We start from the raw sequence: 18,303 nt of genomic DNA on the forward strand, positions 1-18,303 counted from the left end.
TCTTAAAAATCCATTTAGAACCCAAAGGTTTATTTCCAGGAAGAAGATCAACCAATTCTCATGTATGGTTGTTTAATATGGATTCTATTTCACTATTGACTGCCTTTTTCCAAAACAATGATTCTGAAGAAGTCATAGCTTCTTTAAATGTTTGAGGCTCATTTTCCAATAAGAAAGTCACAAAATCTAGTCCAAATGAAGTAGACGTTCTTTGACGTTTACTATGTCTTGGATCCTCCTGATTACATATACTTTCTTTTGTTTCTTCCCGAGGTCGTTTAGATCCTTCACCAAACGACTCACATTCCTTTTTATATGGATATATATTTTCAAAGAACTCAGCATTATCTGATTCTAGAATCGTATTATTATGAATGTCGGGATTTTCTGATTTATGAACCAGAAATCGATATGCTTTACTATTTGTCGCATATCCTATGAAAATACAATAAACGGTTTTCGGTCCTATCTTTACCCTTTTGGGTTTAGGAACTTATACTTTTGCCAAACACCCCCACACTTTAAAATAATTCAAGTTGGGCTTCCTTCCTTTCCATTTTTCATATGGAATGGATTGTGTTTTACTATGGGCCACTCGATTTAATATTCGATTAGCCGTAAGAATGGCTTCCCCCCACAAGTTCTGTGGCAACCCAGAACTTATCAACAACGCATTCATCATCTCCTTTAATGTGCGATTATTTCTTTTCGCAATCCCATTAGATTGGGGCGTGTAAGGGGCTGTTGTTTGATGAATAATTCCATATTCTAAACATATTTCTTCAAAAGGAGATTCATATTCACCACCCTTATCACTTCTTATCATTTTTACTTTCTTGTTAAGTTGCGTTTCAACTTCATTTTTGTATTGCCTGAATGCGTCTATTGCTTTATCTTTACTATTCAGTAAGTAAACATAGCAATATCGAGTACCATCATCAATAAAAGTTATGAAATACTTCTATCCACCGCGAGATGGTATTGACTTCATGTCACAAATATCTGTGTGAATTAAGTGTAAAGGATTTGAATTCCTTTCAATTGACTTATAATGATGTTTAACATACTTAGATTCCACGCATGTTTGACATTTTGATTTTTCGCATTCAAACTTAGGCAGTACTTCCAAGTTAATCATTTTCCGCAAGGTTTTATAATTGATATGACCCAAACGTATATGCCATAAATCATTTGACTCAAGTAAGTAAGAAGAAGCTCAAATATTATTATTGTTTTCCACAACCATTACATTCAGATTGAAAAGGCCCTCGATGAGGTAACCTTTTCCTACAAATATTTCATTCTTACTTATGACAACCTTGTTGGACACAAAAATGCACTTGAAACCGTGCTTAACAAGATGTTCAGTAGAGACTAAATTCTTTCTCATTTTAGGAAGATGAAGGACATTGTTTAAAGTCATGACCTTGCCAAAAGTCATTTTCAGAAATATCTTCACATATCCTTCAATTTTTGCTGTTGAAGCATTTCCCATATAAACTGTCTCTCCGGGTCCGGCAGGAGCTTAAGTAGCAAAAGCTTCTCTAACTGCACAAACATGGCGAGTGGCTCCTGAATCAAACCACCACAGTTTAGGATTTTCCACCAAGTTACATTCAGAAAGCATGGCACACAAGTTATCAACATCATCATGGCTTACTACTATGTTTGCTTGACCCCTTTTCTTGTCTTTCTTCGGAGCACGACACTCCGTAGAGTTGTGTCCGGTTTTTCCACAGTTGTAGCAGTTTCCACTTAACTGCTTCTTGCTTGGGTTGTATTTCGGACCAGAAGCCTCCTACCTCTTTTTGTTATCTTCAACAATATTTGCTCCCATTATTGTTGAATTTCCACGGCCTCTCCTTTCAGCAGCTTTATTGTCCTCTTCGATTCTCAACCGAACAATGAGATCTTCAAGGGACATTTCCTTTCGTTTGTGTTTCAAATAATTTTTGAAGTCCTTCCACAACGGAGGCAACTTCTCAATCATTGCTGCTACTTGGAATGCTTCATTGATGACAAGACCTTCAGCAAGTAGATCATGAATAATCACTTGCAATTCCTGGACTTGGGTAATAACAGACTTGCTATCTACCATTTTGTAGTCCAAAAATTTTGCGGCAACGAATTTGTTCATCCCGGCATCTTCAGTTTTATATTTCTTTTCAAGCGCATTCCACAATTCTTTTGACGTCTCCACACCACTGTATACATTATACAGATTATCATCCTGTCCGCTAAGAATATAATTCTTGCACAAAAAATCAGAATGCTTCCACGCTTCAATCACGATAAAGCGTTCATTCTCTGGAGTTTTATCTGGCAGATCAGGAACATCTTCCTTGATGAACTTCTGTAGACATAACGTAGTTAAGTAGAAGAACTTCTTCTGCTGCCAGCGCTTGAAATCAATCCCAGAAAATTTTCCGTGTTTTTCTGTCGGTGCCAACGTCGGTGTTCGGCTTGTCGATGTGTTGGCAGTCACCATCGGAACAGCTTGGTTTTCGCTTTCAGTCATCATTTTTTCTGTTAAAAAAAATGACACAAACAAACGTTTAATACATGTTTTCAAATAGGAGTAAAAATCACGTAGATTTTAATCTCCAATAAAACGCCACGAAGGCTTTACTCTCCAAAATGGGAGTACACAAAACCACAAAGGTTTTAGTTTGCAGAATAACAAGAATAACACAAATAGAGAAATAAATATTAAATTCCTTAAGATTGTTAGTCCCGCCAATATTGCTGTATTTGTAAATAATAATTCTGCAAAATATAAGTTATCGTAATGAAACAGTAATTAATTCGAGCCCACTGAATTCACAGTGTTTCCTTAAGGAATTTAATCCCCTCCTAATACCCAAGGTAATGGATTATTTCCTCCCAGGATAGAGTGAATCACACACCGGTGTAGCGGTACTTCAAACCCCAGTGTTTCAGTGAACACAAAGTTCGGTAGCAAATCACATTTACAGTTGCTTTGTTTGAAGTTAAAACAATACAGAACGAAGGAGTAGAAACTCAGAAAATCGTATGGAAATGCTGAGAGGAAGGAGTGCAATGTATAACCAAATCTGTTGAGCGATTTCAGTTTTGTGTCTTGTGTATTGTGTGTGTCTTTCTTCAACAGCTGTTGCACATATATATAGCAGCCAGTGTTGAAGAAGAACAATCGTCCACCCTCCATGGTGGAGCAAGCATTAGCTTGTTTGTGAAGCAAGCACATTCATGGTGGATAATCTTACGTTAATATTTACTATTAACAAAATCGATCATTTGACCAAATCCAAATCCAAATCCGAATTCGAATCCGAATCCGAATCCGTTACAAATGCGGATAATCTTACGTTAATAATTACTATTAACAAATAAATTTGGTCCAAAAAATTAATCAATCAATTGACCAAATCCAAATGCCGTAGCCGTAGCCGAGCGAGCGACGACGACGGCGCGAGGCTTGCTTTCTTCTTAACTCTTTAAGAGCTATAAGAAGAGCAATTATATATATACCCACCAAAAATCTTTTCCTATTCCAATATGGGACAATGTCTCATTGTCAAGAGGGGGAAACTTAAAATTTTACTCAAAAATTTCATTTTCCATCCATTTCCCATTCACCCTCATTTTAAGACTATTTCAAAAAACCTTAACACTAAGAACATGAAGAAACTTGTATGAAAGGAAGATATCAGCCACATCAAAGCCTTCTGCTAACCCTATTACTTATCTGATCTTTTTGGCAAATACGTCTTGACCCTTAAGTACTTGCCCAAATGCTGATCTACACGTCATGGAGCTCGCGAACCAAATGATCCTTTGCGTAAAATTAACTAGCTCACCTGAAGAAGAATCTGACCGAATAGAGTCAATGAGACGAACGACTTCATCACGTCTGATCGAGCTGAAAGACCGAACATTCTTTGCATTGAGCAGTTCCATGACACAAATTTTACGCATTTGTCTCCAGTGATCACCATAAGGGCTAAATGCGATATCAGACTGGTTATAACAAATAATGTCCATGGCCAAAATTTTAGGCCTAGATGCAAAAACGACGTCATGAGTTTTTAGTACTTCTTTTGCCATCTCCCTAGAAGTAACCACAACTGCAGAAATTTCACCAAACTGAAGGTGCATAAGTGGTCCATATTTTTTGGCTAAATCTCTAAGGACATGGTGTGGTTCTCCACCAACCATATGAAGCATACTTCCTAGTATTCGTATTTTCCATGGACCTGGTGGCAATTTTTTGGTTTGGCTATTGGAGTTCTTCCATTTCCTTAACAAAAGGAGGAAAGATAGAAATAGGAAAATGGAAGCCAAGCTGAAGAATTCCATTTTGGGAGAGAAATCGAGGATTATTTGGTTCGATGATATAATTCAAAGGTCAGTTGTGTCATGTGTGTGGTCTTTTATAGGCTTTTTTTTTGGCCAGAATGTGTAGTATTTTTCTGCAACTTTTGTTTGTCAACATCTGGTCAAAGCACACTTTGTTTACTTAACTGTTGAACTTTCTTCAGAGTCAAAACAATTCAGCTGACTCAAAGAACAAATTAGTTTTGTGTACCAATTATTGTGAAGCCAAAATATGAATATTTTGTCACTGTATATGCCGGGGAAATTCTTTAGTAATATTTCCGGAGCGTAGCCAAGAAAGACTCTAAGTCTTAACTAAGGCGGCTAGGCATTTGACGTATATTCATCTTCTACTTGCAAACTTTAAATAATTACTCCGAGTCCTAATAATTACCCACAATCACTCAAATTTCTTTTATTTAAGGCACTTTTTTATTTTTGGCTTCAAGCAGCTATATTGATAATTTGAAGTGAACTGTTGTGAAAAATTAAAGCTTAACCAGGTTTGAAAGATATATTATTATGCGAAAGAAAATAATTTAATGAAGTCAATTATGCAATAGGGAGAAACGGAAAGGAGGAATAAAAAATTTTCAAAAGCTTGCCGAGATAGGTGAAAGCAGTGGAGTACGCAGAATTTTTCATAAACGATATCACGATTTAAAATAGTAAATAAATAATAATTCACTATAACATCATATTAAAAAAATATAATTTGAATTATTTTATAGAACACAACTCAAATATCTTACTAAATATGAATTTTCATTTTTTAAAATATATTCAATATAACCTCATTAGAAATAATACTAAATACTTTTTTTATATATAGAACACCAAGTAAATACACAAAAACTCACCATTCATTTGATTATGCAAATTGTTATTAATCAATTTCAATGCTGATAAAGAAGATGAACGAAAAAAATAGCCAAACAACTTATAATACAAGTCAAATAACTTATTGTTGCATTAAATAAGCAAATGTGACTTTTGATCTATTGGTTTAGCTATCTTAATGCTTAAGAGTTAAGAGGTCACGGTAAACCTCCATATTATTTTAATTTAAAAAATGAGGCACAAAGAATTTAAAACAAAGATGAAGCTATATTGATTCGAACAAGTGACATATTCAAGAAAATTGAAGCTCCTGACCAGCTATGCTACATCGGTTGTTGTCAACTAGTGTCACTATATTAATTTTTTTTTTCTGTTGGATTTTTATTATATATACTTATTTAGTAAAACAATTCGACCAAGCGGTCTCACGTGATACCGCTTGGGCGAAGATAAATCCGCCCTTGGATGAAAGGAATTTTTTGATGTAATTGAACGAATAAATGGCTATATAAAACCTTAACTATACAGAAAAACTTAAACTACATCCTTTGATGCGAAACTTTAGTAGGGCTACTCTTTTGGATAAAATAATACATAATAGTTTTATTAATGAGGTTTTTATCTTCCTATACAACATTTGATACTTTATTACCCTCCTTACTCAAGTTTCAATTTAATTACACTAGTATTTATGAACGTGCGTTGCACGTTAATAATAGCACGTAATGATTTAAACATTTATTTATATGAAGGAACAATAAAATTTAATTAATGAGAGAATTTTTATGTATAATAATACAACAATTATTTAAATGCCGAAAAATATTACTCCATCTGTTCCAGTTTATGTGAACCTATTTCCTTTTTGGTCAGTTCCAAAGAGAATGACCCCTTTCTAAATTTGAAAATAATTTAGCTTAAACTTTCAATTCTACCCTTAATGAGAAGCTTTTATAACCACGCAAATACTCTCGACCCTTTTTTGACTTGTTTTGGACCACAAATTCCAAAAGTCTTCATTTTTTCTTAAACTTCGTATCCAATCAAACATGTTCACATAAATTGCAACGGAGGGAGTACTATATTAGGATAATACATGAATTTAAAATAAAAGGACATCATCAAAACTTACACAAATGATCATTTTTGTCATGTTAGTTGGATAATTATGTGTTATAGTTTAAAAGTATTTAATATGATGGTATCTTAACGAACACTTCTTTGTGGACAATATTTTTTTGTGTATGTTTTCTCCTAATGCTTTGGTTGCTCTGCCTCAACCAGAACTTTTGTTGTCGATCTTAAAATCTCTCTTGCAAGTGAAACATACAGTTGTTCGTGAAAGAAAAAATAATGCGGTAAACATAGTCCAATATTTAGGATGTTTGTCCTTGTGCTTTATTTATTATATTTATAAAATATAAACATACTAAAATAATTTTCACACAAATTTAAAAGGATATTCCTTAGTTTCGGAAGACGAAAGTTGAATTCAGGGATAAGAATATACTTAGAAACACATTGACCAGTATCATAGTTTTTGCATGTATGACGTTATTGTCAAAACTTCTATATATCATCTGTGTGCTATTACATCAGTTATTCGGCGTATCTAAGTTTTTCAGTAGCATGACGGGTATATTTTTATTCAAAATCAACCTATATACAATAGAAGATCAATTTTAACTTAGTCTATTATATAAACGGTGACACTAACATATGTAAGAAATAATAAACTTGGCAACAAACATGTATGATAGAAGGTCATTTGGTATTAAAGTATTTAACTATTCTTCTTGTAGTAATTATTGGTATCATTTTCTGCTGAGTCAAAAATAGAAAAATATTTTATTTTTACTATAAAATTTTGCAATCAACCTTTTATTTAGTTGATCAACATATTCATTTCTCCTATCTAAAATATCTTTTTAATTCTATCATGCGATTTGCACAAATTACATTTTAATCTAATGATAGAAATATTTCTCTTATTAAATGCACTACTATTACCATTGGGTCATCTTTTATTGGATGCTCTTATTCGTTTCCGACACGAAGCAAGAAGACACTGAATACTGGATCTATTCTTACTTAATATTTCTTGTCAGTTGAATCTATTTGAGGCCAGAAGTATAACTTTGGCAAGCTAGCTTTTACAGTCTCTGCTTTTGTCGATTTTGGAACTACTGGTCGTACTTGACATAAATCACATCCCAAAATATTAATTTTTAATCAAACGGTTCATTAATATCTAATATATCTCTAGAACTGCGGGAAATTATTTCGATCGTTTGACACATAACCATAAGTGCTTCATCCCATATTATCAATTTTGCTTTTCTTATAAATTTAGCACTATTGCTCTGCTTTGATATATTTGTGATGGTTATTTAAGTTGTTTGAAGAGGTATATCAAATCTAAAGTGGGTGGCCTCACAATAAAATCGTTGTTGGTACACCACTTGCTATTATTGCTAATAATGTCATGCCTTTTTATATGATATTTGCAAGTAATGCATGACATGAAAATATTATTTCGATTCTATCGGAGGCATCTACAAAGAATAATCTCATTATAGCAGAGTCGACTCTTTATAATATAGTTTTGAAAGCTTGTTCTTGTTTAGGATATAGTTTTGATTGTGCTTCCTCAGACACTTGTATAACATTTTTATTCTTAATAATATACTAACCTTTTTACTTTGTGTTCTAACGCTCTTTTTATGGAATAAATTTATGTACCCTAAGATTTATTTTTAACTTGAATAAGAATTTTACTCATATGATGAATTTAAAAAATAATTGAATTAGATTCTCTTACTAAATAATTAATTAAAAGATTTAATTATTTGGTTTTAACATAAAAAATAATTTATTCTATGTTGATTCAGATCTTAATGTTAATTCATATCTTGTTTTGAATATTTAATCTTAATTATAATTTTATCCACCAGAAATTTTATTTTCAAAGAGTAAAAGATTGATATGACATTTCACTTTTAGATCTTTATGTTTGTAGAATCATTAGTGGTATTGACTCTTACTAACCATTTTTTTCTCTTTCTCACACATTTATATTCTTAAATATTTTCTTAGTTGTTTTTTAATAATTGAGTATTTTTCAATATTATACGAAAAATTGATTAAAAAATATTATTTGAGTATATAATAGTTCAAATATAATATAAAAATATATTATTGTGTGAGTATTTTTTTTTCTCAATTTCAACTCTTTATGCAGTCCATTTAATATTACTTTTATTTTTTCTTAGTATTGGACATTATGGAGTGGTAATGTATTACTAATACGGAGGATTCTTATAAAATTGATTTTATTAAATATTCCTACATATTTTTAATAATAATTTAATAGACAAAATTTTATTAATTTTAAAATCTTAAATATTAAAAATTAGCATAGAAGGTATTGTAGTCCAAAAAATAGGTTATTGCAGTTATGTCCTCTTCCTATGAGTTCTTCCGTTTAATAATTTAGGGCTATTTTGGTCTATTAATATTATATTTATATTTTTATAATAATATAGACGCTCCTTTTTCTACATGAATTTGGACAATATAATACTTTTTCAAGTTAAATTAGTAATAGGACATTATAATACGTTTTTAAATTAAATTAGTAATAGAAATTTTTAAGAAGTATATCCTAAAAGTAATAGACTCGAAAGTGTAATTCCCAACAACTACTACCAAATTTATATCTATAGATAATAGTTTTGGCACAACACATAATTTAAAATTATTTATTTAAATTTAAAATAAAAATTAAGGCATACAAAAAGTGCAAGTCAGTTCTTGATAGTTGTATTCGCTTTGATAAGATATAAGTAATTTTAAGTTACATATTAAAATTGGTAAAGAGGCATCAATTCGATAACAATGTTAGATAGGAGGATTAAACATTTCATGTAGATATAAACTTTCAAAAATGGAAACTTTTATCACCTTTAAAAAGAATAATTAACTGAAAAATTGAAAGTGACATATGCATTGCATGTATATCTAATAAAATTGTACCCAAGAAAGAAGTTACTACTGTTTTATTTTACCTTTGATCTCTTCTATCTATATATTTGCTACTAACTCGAGCAATGTTTCGAACTGTAATTATAATTGTATAGATAAATGTATTCGTGTTGTAACTTTTCATTATAAGGAGAAAGAGGCTTTTAGTCTTTAAATATGTCAACCATGTTATCCTTGCAATTAATGTATATGTATTATCATTTATTCTCTTATAATTAATTGATCGCCAATTCACCTTCACCGCCCTTCTTTTGAAACCTCAAATCACATCAAACAACGCTAATTCAGAAAGGCATTGCATGCGGGTTGTGGCTTCGATCTTTCAGGTTATTTTAATTTTAACTCATTTCTAATTCACAAATCAATTCTAATCCTACTTTATTTGTATCTTCTCAAAATTTAAGTTCTCTAGAATTAGTTCAACCTCTTCCAAACAGTAGACTTCCTCTTCAAGATCAGTTGCTTGTTCTTTTTCACCTTTTAATATTCCTTTAATATATGTTCTAGGACTCTGCAGTCTCCAAGTAGTACATTACCAATATTGGAGGGACGATTTATTTATTATTCTTAATGGTATAAAAGCTGATCAATTTCAATTTATATTCCCTTCATAATTTTACTTCGTCGGCAGTAAATTTCTCTTCCACTACAACCTATGCATTCTATATATTATTCCTTATAAGAGTTATTTCAATGTATGTGTCCTGGCTAATTTTCATAAATTAAAGGTGGACAAAACTTAGTTGACTTCAAAATTCTAATTATGTTCAAACTCCTACATGTTAGACAAAGTCCTAAATATATGATAATATGTCCAATATGGATCTGTCTCTTTGAAGAATTAATTTGTTTTTTGAAGCATAAATTCGGTTAAACTTTATTGTATTCAAAATCTCAGATATCGGGTGAACTCTTACATGTAGCAATATTATTTAATATTGAATTTTTCTTTAGATATATATTTTAGTCTTCATAGAACATAAAAAACTACTATATCTATTGCGGATGCTTTTCATAGTTGGATATTTCATGTTTATAACAATATTATTTAATACTGAATTGATTAGACAGCCCGATAGTAATTATACTTATAGAATTCCTAAAGGTAATCATGTAGGATTCCTAACTATAGTAGTATGTCCTAAAACTAATAGGATTATAAGACTAATATCTAGAATTCCGGTTATGTCCTTTTTTTATGAGTTATTAGGCTTAATATTATAAGGTTATTTTTGTAAACCGACATTGTATTCATGCTTTTATAATAATATAGATAGGCATATACAATTTACCAATTATATACACTTTAGGAATTAAATGAGTATCCCTTTATATTAAGAATTGAATAAGGAATCAATTATTTCTCATCTTATTCTCTCCCTCTCTATCTCTCTCTCTATCTCTCTCTCTCTCTCTCTCTATCTCTCTATCACTCTTGTCTCTCAATCTCTCATTCTGTAACGACCCAACCAGTCGTTTTGAGCATTTGCCCTTCGCTCGGTAGTTTACAGGCGTGAGTAGCTCCGTATGATGTATTTTGATTTGTGTGAATTGTCGGTTTTTGTTTTCAGGTTATTCGGGACTGATTTGGAAGAATGATTCTCAACTAGGGAGCTTTAAATTTGAAAGAGTTGACCAAGTGCATTTGACCTCGGATTAGAATTTTGATGGTTCCGTTAGCTTCGTTTGGTGATTTTGGACTTAGGAGTGTGTCCGGATTGTGATTTGGAGGTCCGTGGTTGAATTTGGCTCGAAATGGCGAAAGTTAAAATTTTGGAAAGTTTGACCGGGAGTGAACTTTTTGATATCGGGGTCGGATTACGATTCCGATTTCAGAAGTTGAAACAGGTCCGTAATGTCAAATGTGAGTTGTGTGCAAAATTTTAGGTCAATCAGACGTGATTTGATAGGTTTCGGGATCGGTTGTGGAAGCGTGAAGTTTCAAAGTTCATTGATTTCGAATTGAGGTGTGATTCATCATTTCGATGTTGTTATGTGTGTTTTGAGGCCTCGAGTAGGTCCGTGTTATGTTAGGGGACTTGTTGGTATGTTTGGACGTGGTCCCGAGGGGCTCGGGCGTGTTTCAGATTGATTTCGGATCATTTTCCTTCATGTTTACACTGTTGTGTCCTGCTGGTTTCTTGTGTTTCAGTCCTTCATCGCGTTCGCGTGGCAAGTGTCGCGAATGCATAGTGTATTTTGATGGTAGCAGCAAATTATTCTTCGCTATCGCGAAGTATGTCCCGCGTTCGCGTAGAGTTGGGGCAAGTCTTCTTCGCGTTCACTTATAGAGGATCGCGTTCGCGTAGTGTTGACGTTGGCAACTGGGAATTTGAGCATTCTTCTGTCATCTCACATCAATCATACTAGATATCATGTTTAGGCATTATGCTGATACTCTTTGGACCCATAGTGGTCGTTTCTTACTGTCATCTCACTGATTTCATTGATATTTCATACTCAGTCATATCCATGCATTCATACCATATCTCAGTCTCAGTTATTATTTATTGATACATCATATCATTGTTGTCGGGCTAGTTTCATGACATTGTGAGCCCGTGAGTGAGATTGGAGAGATTGATGACTGAGTGAGGCCGAGGGCCCGAGTGAAAGTGATATTTTGGGATCGGGCTGCACGCCGCATCATGTTATATTAATTATGTTTTATGGGATAGGGAAGCACGCCACATCGATATAGCGCTTGGGCTGAAAGGAGCCCCTCCGAAGTCTGCACACCCCAGTGAGCGCAGTCGACTATAAATATGGATCAGGCTGCACGCCACATCGGGTATTGTACAACACTGGGTGATTGAGTGTGTTGATCATAGTAAGAGAGAATATGAGATAGTGGGATTGAGTACTCTGAGAGTGTGAGTACATGAGCTCATCATCGAGATGCATTACATTTGACATGCGTACTTGTGATACATGCATAGAGGTGCATTTCATTCTGCTACCCAGTTTTGGGGACATTTATGATTTTACCTGTATCTTGACATGTAGGCATATAGAAGTACTTTCCTCGTGCTATCTGAAAATGAAACATCTTCCTCATGTACTTGTACTATGCTGTTATGAACTGTTGTGGAATATAGGTGTTGGACCTGACCTTTTTGTTAGCTCGTCACTACTTTCAACTTAAGGTTAAGTTTGTTATTTAGTGAGTACATGAGGTCGGTTGTACTCATACTACACTTCTGCACCTTGCGTGCAGATGTTTGCTGTTGAAGTTGCTGTGTTCGATGGGAGCTGGATTTGAAGATGTACATGTGTCCCGGTTGTAGCTGCCTCTTGTTCGTGGTAGGCTTAGATCTATAAAAATTCTGTTTATGTACCTTTCAAACAGACGATGTATTTATTTCATTTCAGCTTTGTAAACTCTATTCTTAGAAGCTCATGATTTGTACTACTAGTCCTTGGGATATGTATAAGATTCAGTAAATTACTTTCGTATAATTGTCTTGTTAATATCATTGGAATTGGATAGTTGTTAATTGGCTAACCTAGCGGGTTGAATTAGGTGCCATCACGACTAGTTGGATTTTGGGTCGTGACACATTCTCTGTTCTTTCCCTAATTTTTCTTTCTCTCATGTCCTCTATTTTTTATCCTTTCATGTTGTATATTTTTTTAATGGAATTCATCGATGGATTTCAATCGTCTTACTATAGAGTTTTAACTTAGCAATTTCTTTTCATGTTGCACAATTGGTGTTCAAATTAAAATTGTCAATCAATAAATTTTGAAGGCGTTTGACTCTCCGCCATTGATAGCCATTAAAAAACTTTGAAGCTTTGAATTCAAATTTGGGTTTTCAAAAATTATTATTTGTTTGGATTAAGTATTGTTGAAAACAATTGAAAATATTGTTTGGAGTTCGTATCTCAATTTTGAGGGTGTTTGGTGAAGATTACAATTGATTTTGGCTGAATTTCAAATTGAAATTCGAAGAAGAAGAAGAAGAAGAAGAAGAAGAAGAAGAAGAAGAAGAAGAACACATGACATACAATATATTTACGAAATTGTAGTAAAATTGTAGTATAATTATATGTAAATTGTATTCTGCTGTATTTATATAATTTTTTTATTTGAATGTTGTATGAAAGTTGAAAAATATTTGTATAATGTATGAATCATTATTGTCTCGATCCGAAATTCCCACCTTCGGACCGTGATGTCGCCTAACATTTCACTTGCTAGGCAAGCCAACGTTAGAATAATATTAATGAATTTTTAAATTTATTAATAATCCAAGAACAAATGCGGAAGCAAGTTTGAAATATAGTGAATAATCTATTAAAACAACAGTGTCTAAATACCATCCCATAATTGGTGTCACAAGTGCACGAGCTTCTAGAATAAATACAAATAAAAGGTCTGAATAAAGTAAAACTGTCTGAAAATAAACGCACAGTCAAATTAAAATAGACGTGGACTTTAGAACTGCGGATGCCATGCAGTTATACCTCAAGTCTCCTCTGGTCACAGAAATCCAAGCAAGTCTATGGTACGCCACTAGGACCAACTCCAAAATCTGCACAAGAAGTGCACAGTGTAGTATCAGTACAACCGACCCCATGTACTGGTAAGTGTTGAGCCTAACCTCGATGAAGTAGTGACGAGGCTAAGGCGGTTCACTTACATTAACCTGTACGCAGTATTAATAACAACCAAAAATAATAGAATAAATCCGGTAACACATGTATAATAATTGAAGCCAACTCAGGAGGCATTATCCATTATTATTTTAACCAATTCTATTGCAGCGTGCAACCCACTCTCACAATATATTCACATTCAATTATGTTGCAGCGTGCAACCCGCTCTCATAATATATTCACTTTCGATTCTGTTGCGGCGTGCAACCCGCTCCTCCAATATATTCTTTTTAATCAAATATGTTTCGGCGTGAAACCCGATCCTCCAATATGGACTTTTAATAAGTCTGTTGCGGCGTGCAACCCGATCCTCCAATATTGACTTTTTAATAAGTCTGTTGCGGCGTATAACCCGATCCACAATATTGACTCTTAATAAGTCTGTTGCGGCGTGCAACCCGATCCTCCAATATATTCATTATAATCAATCATGTTGCGGCGTGCAACCCGCTCCTCCAACATATTCATTCACAAATTCTTATAAAAGAAATTTTCCCAATTAATGTAACAATTCATATAAAATTATAAGACAACAAGCATACAATAATTATGATTTAATTATGAAGCAAACAATGACAAATAGCAAACTATTATGGAAATCATGGAGCAAATAAGCAGTTTAATATTTAATATTCTAAATATCAAATAACAATTAAGGCACATAATTCAAATAGCATGTAACAATTAATGCAGGAATTCAAGAATCAATATTTGACAAAAAATAAGAGAGAAACAATTATTATAATAATTAATTTATGATTAAAAATAATTTATGATTTTTCAAGTAAGCAGGCAAACAATAAATTTGACGATGTATAGACACTCGTCACCTCGCCTGTACGTCGTTCACATGCAATTCACATAACAAATAATTTAAGGGTTCTATTCTCTCAAGTCAAGGTTAACCACGACACTTACCTTGCTTTGCAAATTCCAATCAATTATTCGACCACAAATTTTCGTTTTAACTTTGCCTCCGAAAGCTTCAAATCTATTCATAAACAATTCGATATATTCAATACGAATCATAGGAATTAATTTCATATGAATACAAATTTTCCAGATAAAAATCCAAAATTCATTATTATATTCGACAGTGGGACCCACATCTCAAATCCCAAAAAAACTCAAGAAATCCGGACACCCGTTCCGATACGAGTTCAACAATACCAAAGTTGTCCAATTCCGATATCAAATGGACCTTCAAATCTTAATTTTTCGTTTTTGGAAGATTTTATAAAAATCTAATTTTTCTTCCTTAAATTCACGGATTAATGATATAAATGAGTATGAAATCTTGAAATATAATCAATATAGGATAAGGAACACTTACCCCAATGTTTTCCCATGAACATCACCCAAAAATCGCATTTTCCAGAACTTAAGTTCTGTTTCTGGGATTTTTACCCTTCGCAAACGCGGTCAGTGCCTCGCGTTCGCGAAGCACAAATTCGTGCTGTCCATTTTTACTCTTCGCAAATGTTAGGGATGCCTCGCGAACGCGATGCTTTCCTGGCTTGGCCTTCGCGAACGTGAGATGCCCTTCGTGAACATGAAGGCTAATTTTCCTATCTGGTCTCTTTCCCTTCGCGAATGCGGGGGTTCGATTGCGAACGCGAAGCTTTGCACCTCGACCCTTCGCTAACGCGAGGCTTCTATCGCGAAGGGAAAGCTTTGAACCTCAAGACTTCGCGAACACGGTCGCTATGTCGTGAACGCGAAGCACAAAATGCGCCAGCCCCAATTTGCTCTTCGCGAATGCGAAGAAGAACACACCAGAAGCCTGAAATCTGCAGAAAACCAAATTTCTTAAGTCCAAAATCATCCTGTAGCCATTCCGAAACTCACCCGAGCCCTCGGGGTTCCAAACCAATCATGCACACAAGTCTTAACACATCATACAAACTTGCCCATGCGATCAAATCGCCAAAATAACACCTGGAACTACGAATCGGACACCAAATCAAAGGAAGTTTTCAAAAAAACTTTAAAACTTATATTTTTTACAACCGGACGTCCGAATCACGTCAAATCAACTCTGATTCTCACCAAATTTGACAGACACATCATAAATATTATAGTGGACCTATACCGGGTTCCAGAACCAAAATACGGACCCGAGGTCAATAAATCCAACATCAGTAATTTCTTAGAAATCATTAAGCTTTCAAGCTTTTAACTTTTCATCAAAATTTCATATCTCGAGCTAGGGACCTCGGAATTCGATTCCGGGCATATTTCCAAGTCCAAAATCACGATACGGACCTATCAGAATTGTCAAAATACTGATCTAGGTCCATTTTCTCAAAATATTGACCAAAGTCAACTCAGTTGAGTTTTAAAGCTCTATTTCACATTTTAATTCATTTTTCACCTGAAAACTTTCCGAAAAATTTTACGGACTGTCCACGCAAGTCGAGAAATGATAAATGGTGCTTTTTGAGGTCTTAGAACACAGAATTACTTATTAAATTTAAATATAACATTTTGGGTCATCACATTCTCCACCCCTAAAACAAACGTTCGTCCTCGAACGGAGTTAGAAAAGTACCTAAGCTGGAGAAAAGGTGTGGATATTTACTCCGCATGTCTGACTCGGACTCCCAGGTAGATGCCTTTACTGGCTGACCTCTCCATTACACCCGAACTGAACGATAACTCTTTGACCTCAACTTTCGGACCTGTCGGGCTAGAATAGCCACCGGCTCCTCCTCGTAAATCTAATCTTTGTCCAATTGGACTGAGTTGAAATCTAACACGTGGGACGGATCACCATGATATTTTTGGAGCATAGACACATGGAACACCGAATGAACAGCTGATAAACTAGGTGGTAATGCAAGCCTGTAGGCTACTTCACCCACTCTTTCAAGAATTTCAAAGGGTCCGATATACCTAGGGCTCAACTTGCCCTTCTTTCCGAACCTCATTACACCTTTCATAGGTAAAACCCAGAGCAATATTCTTTCTCCAACCATGAATGCAATATCACGAACTTTACGGTCGGCATAACTCTTTTTCCTAGAATAAGCTATGCGGGTCGATCCTAAATAATCTTTACCTTATTCAAGGCGTCCTGTACCAAATCGGTACCCAACAACCGAGCCTCTCCCGGTTCAAACCAACCAACTAGCGATCGGCATCACCTTCCATATAATGCCTCATATGGAGCCATCCGAATGCTCAACTGGTTGTTATTATTATAAGCAAACTCCGCAAGTGGAAAGAAATGATCCCAAGAACCTCCAAAGTCTATAACACAAGCACGGAGCATATCTTCCAATATCTAAATAGTGTGCTCTGACTGTCCGACTGTCTGTGGATGAAATGCTATACTTAACTCCACCCCCGTGCCTAACTCACGTTGTACATCCCTCCAGAAATGTGAGGTAAATTGCGTACCTCGATCTGAAATAATAGACACAGGCACACCGTGAAGGCGGACAATCTCACGAATGTAAATTTCGGCTAACCTCTCTGAAGAATAGGTAACTTCCACTGGAATGAAATGTGCAAACTTGGTCAACCTATCCATAATGACCCAAATTGCATCAAATCTTCTCTGAGTCCGTGGGAGCCCAACAACAAAATCCATAGTGATACGCTCCCACTTCCACTCAGGAATTTCTAACTTCTGAAGCAAACCACCAGGTCTCTGATGCTCGTACTTAACTTGCTGACAATTCAGACACCGAGCTACATATGCAACTATATCCTTTTTCATTATCCTCCACCAATAATGTTTCCGCAAATCTTGATACATTTTAGCGATACTTGGATGAATAGAATACCTGGAACTGTGTGCTTCTTCAAGAATTAATTCACGAAGCCCATCCACATTAGGCACACAAATATGGCCCTGGATTCGCAGAACACCATCTTCACCTACAACAACCTGTTTGGCATCACCGTGCCGTACTGTGTCCTTAAGGACAATTAAGTGAGGGTCATCATACTGCCTCTCTCTGATGCGCTCATATAAAGAAGACCGAGCGACTGTGCAAGCTAGAACCCGATTGGGTTCTGAAACATCTAACCTCACAAACTGATTAGCCAAAGTCTGAACATCTGCAGCTAATGGCCTCTCACCACCCGGAATATACACAAGACTGCCCATATTCACAACCTTTCTACTCAAAGCATCGGCCAACACATTGGCCTTTCCAGGGTAATACAAAATGGTGATATCATAGTCTTTCAACAACTCCAACCATCTTCTGTTCCTCAAATTAAGATCTTTTTGTTTGAACAGATACTGGAGGCTACGATGATCAGTAAATACCTCACACGAGACACCGTAGAGGTAATGCCTCCAAATCTTCAGCGCATGAACAATGGATGCCAATTCTAAGTCATGAACAGGATAATTCTTCTCGTGAACTTTCAACTGTCGCGACGCATA

At 34.7% G+C, this 18,303-nt stretch overlaps 1 pseudogene; it reads right to left on the reverse strand.

Annotated features, from left to right (window-relative positions):
• Positions 1-3,489: 3,489 nt before the first annotated feature.
• On the reverse strand, positions 3,490-4,360 carry LOC104085039 (5-epiaristolochene 1,3-dihydroxylase-like; annotated as a pseudogene).
• Positions 4,361-18,303: the final 13,943 nt, after the last annotated feature.

The sequence above is a fragment of the Nicotiana tomentosiformis genome, chromosome 5 (assembly GCF_000390325.3).
Source record: "Nicotiana tomentosiformis chromosome 5, ASM39032v3, whole genome shotgun sequence".
NCBI classification, from domain to species: Eukaryota; Viridiplantae; Streptophyta; class Magnoliopsida; order Solanales; family Solanaceae; genus Nicotiana; species Nicotiana tomentosiformis.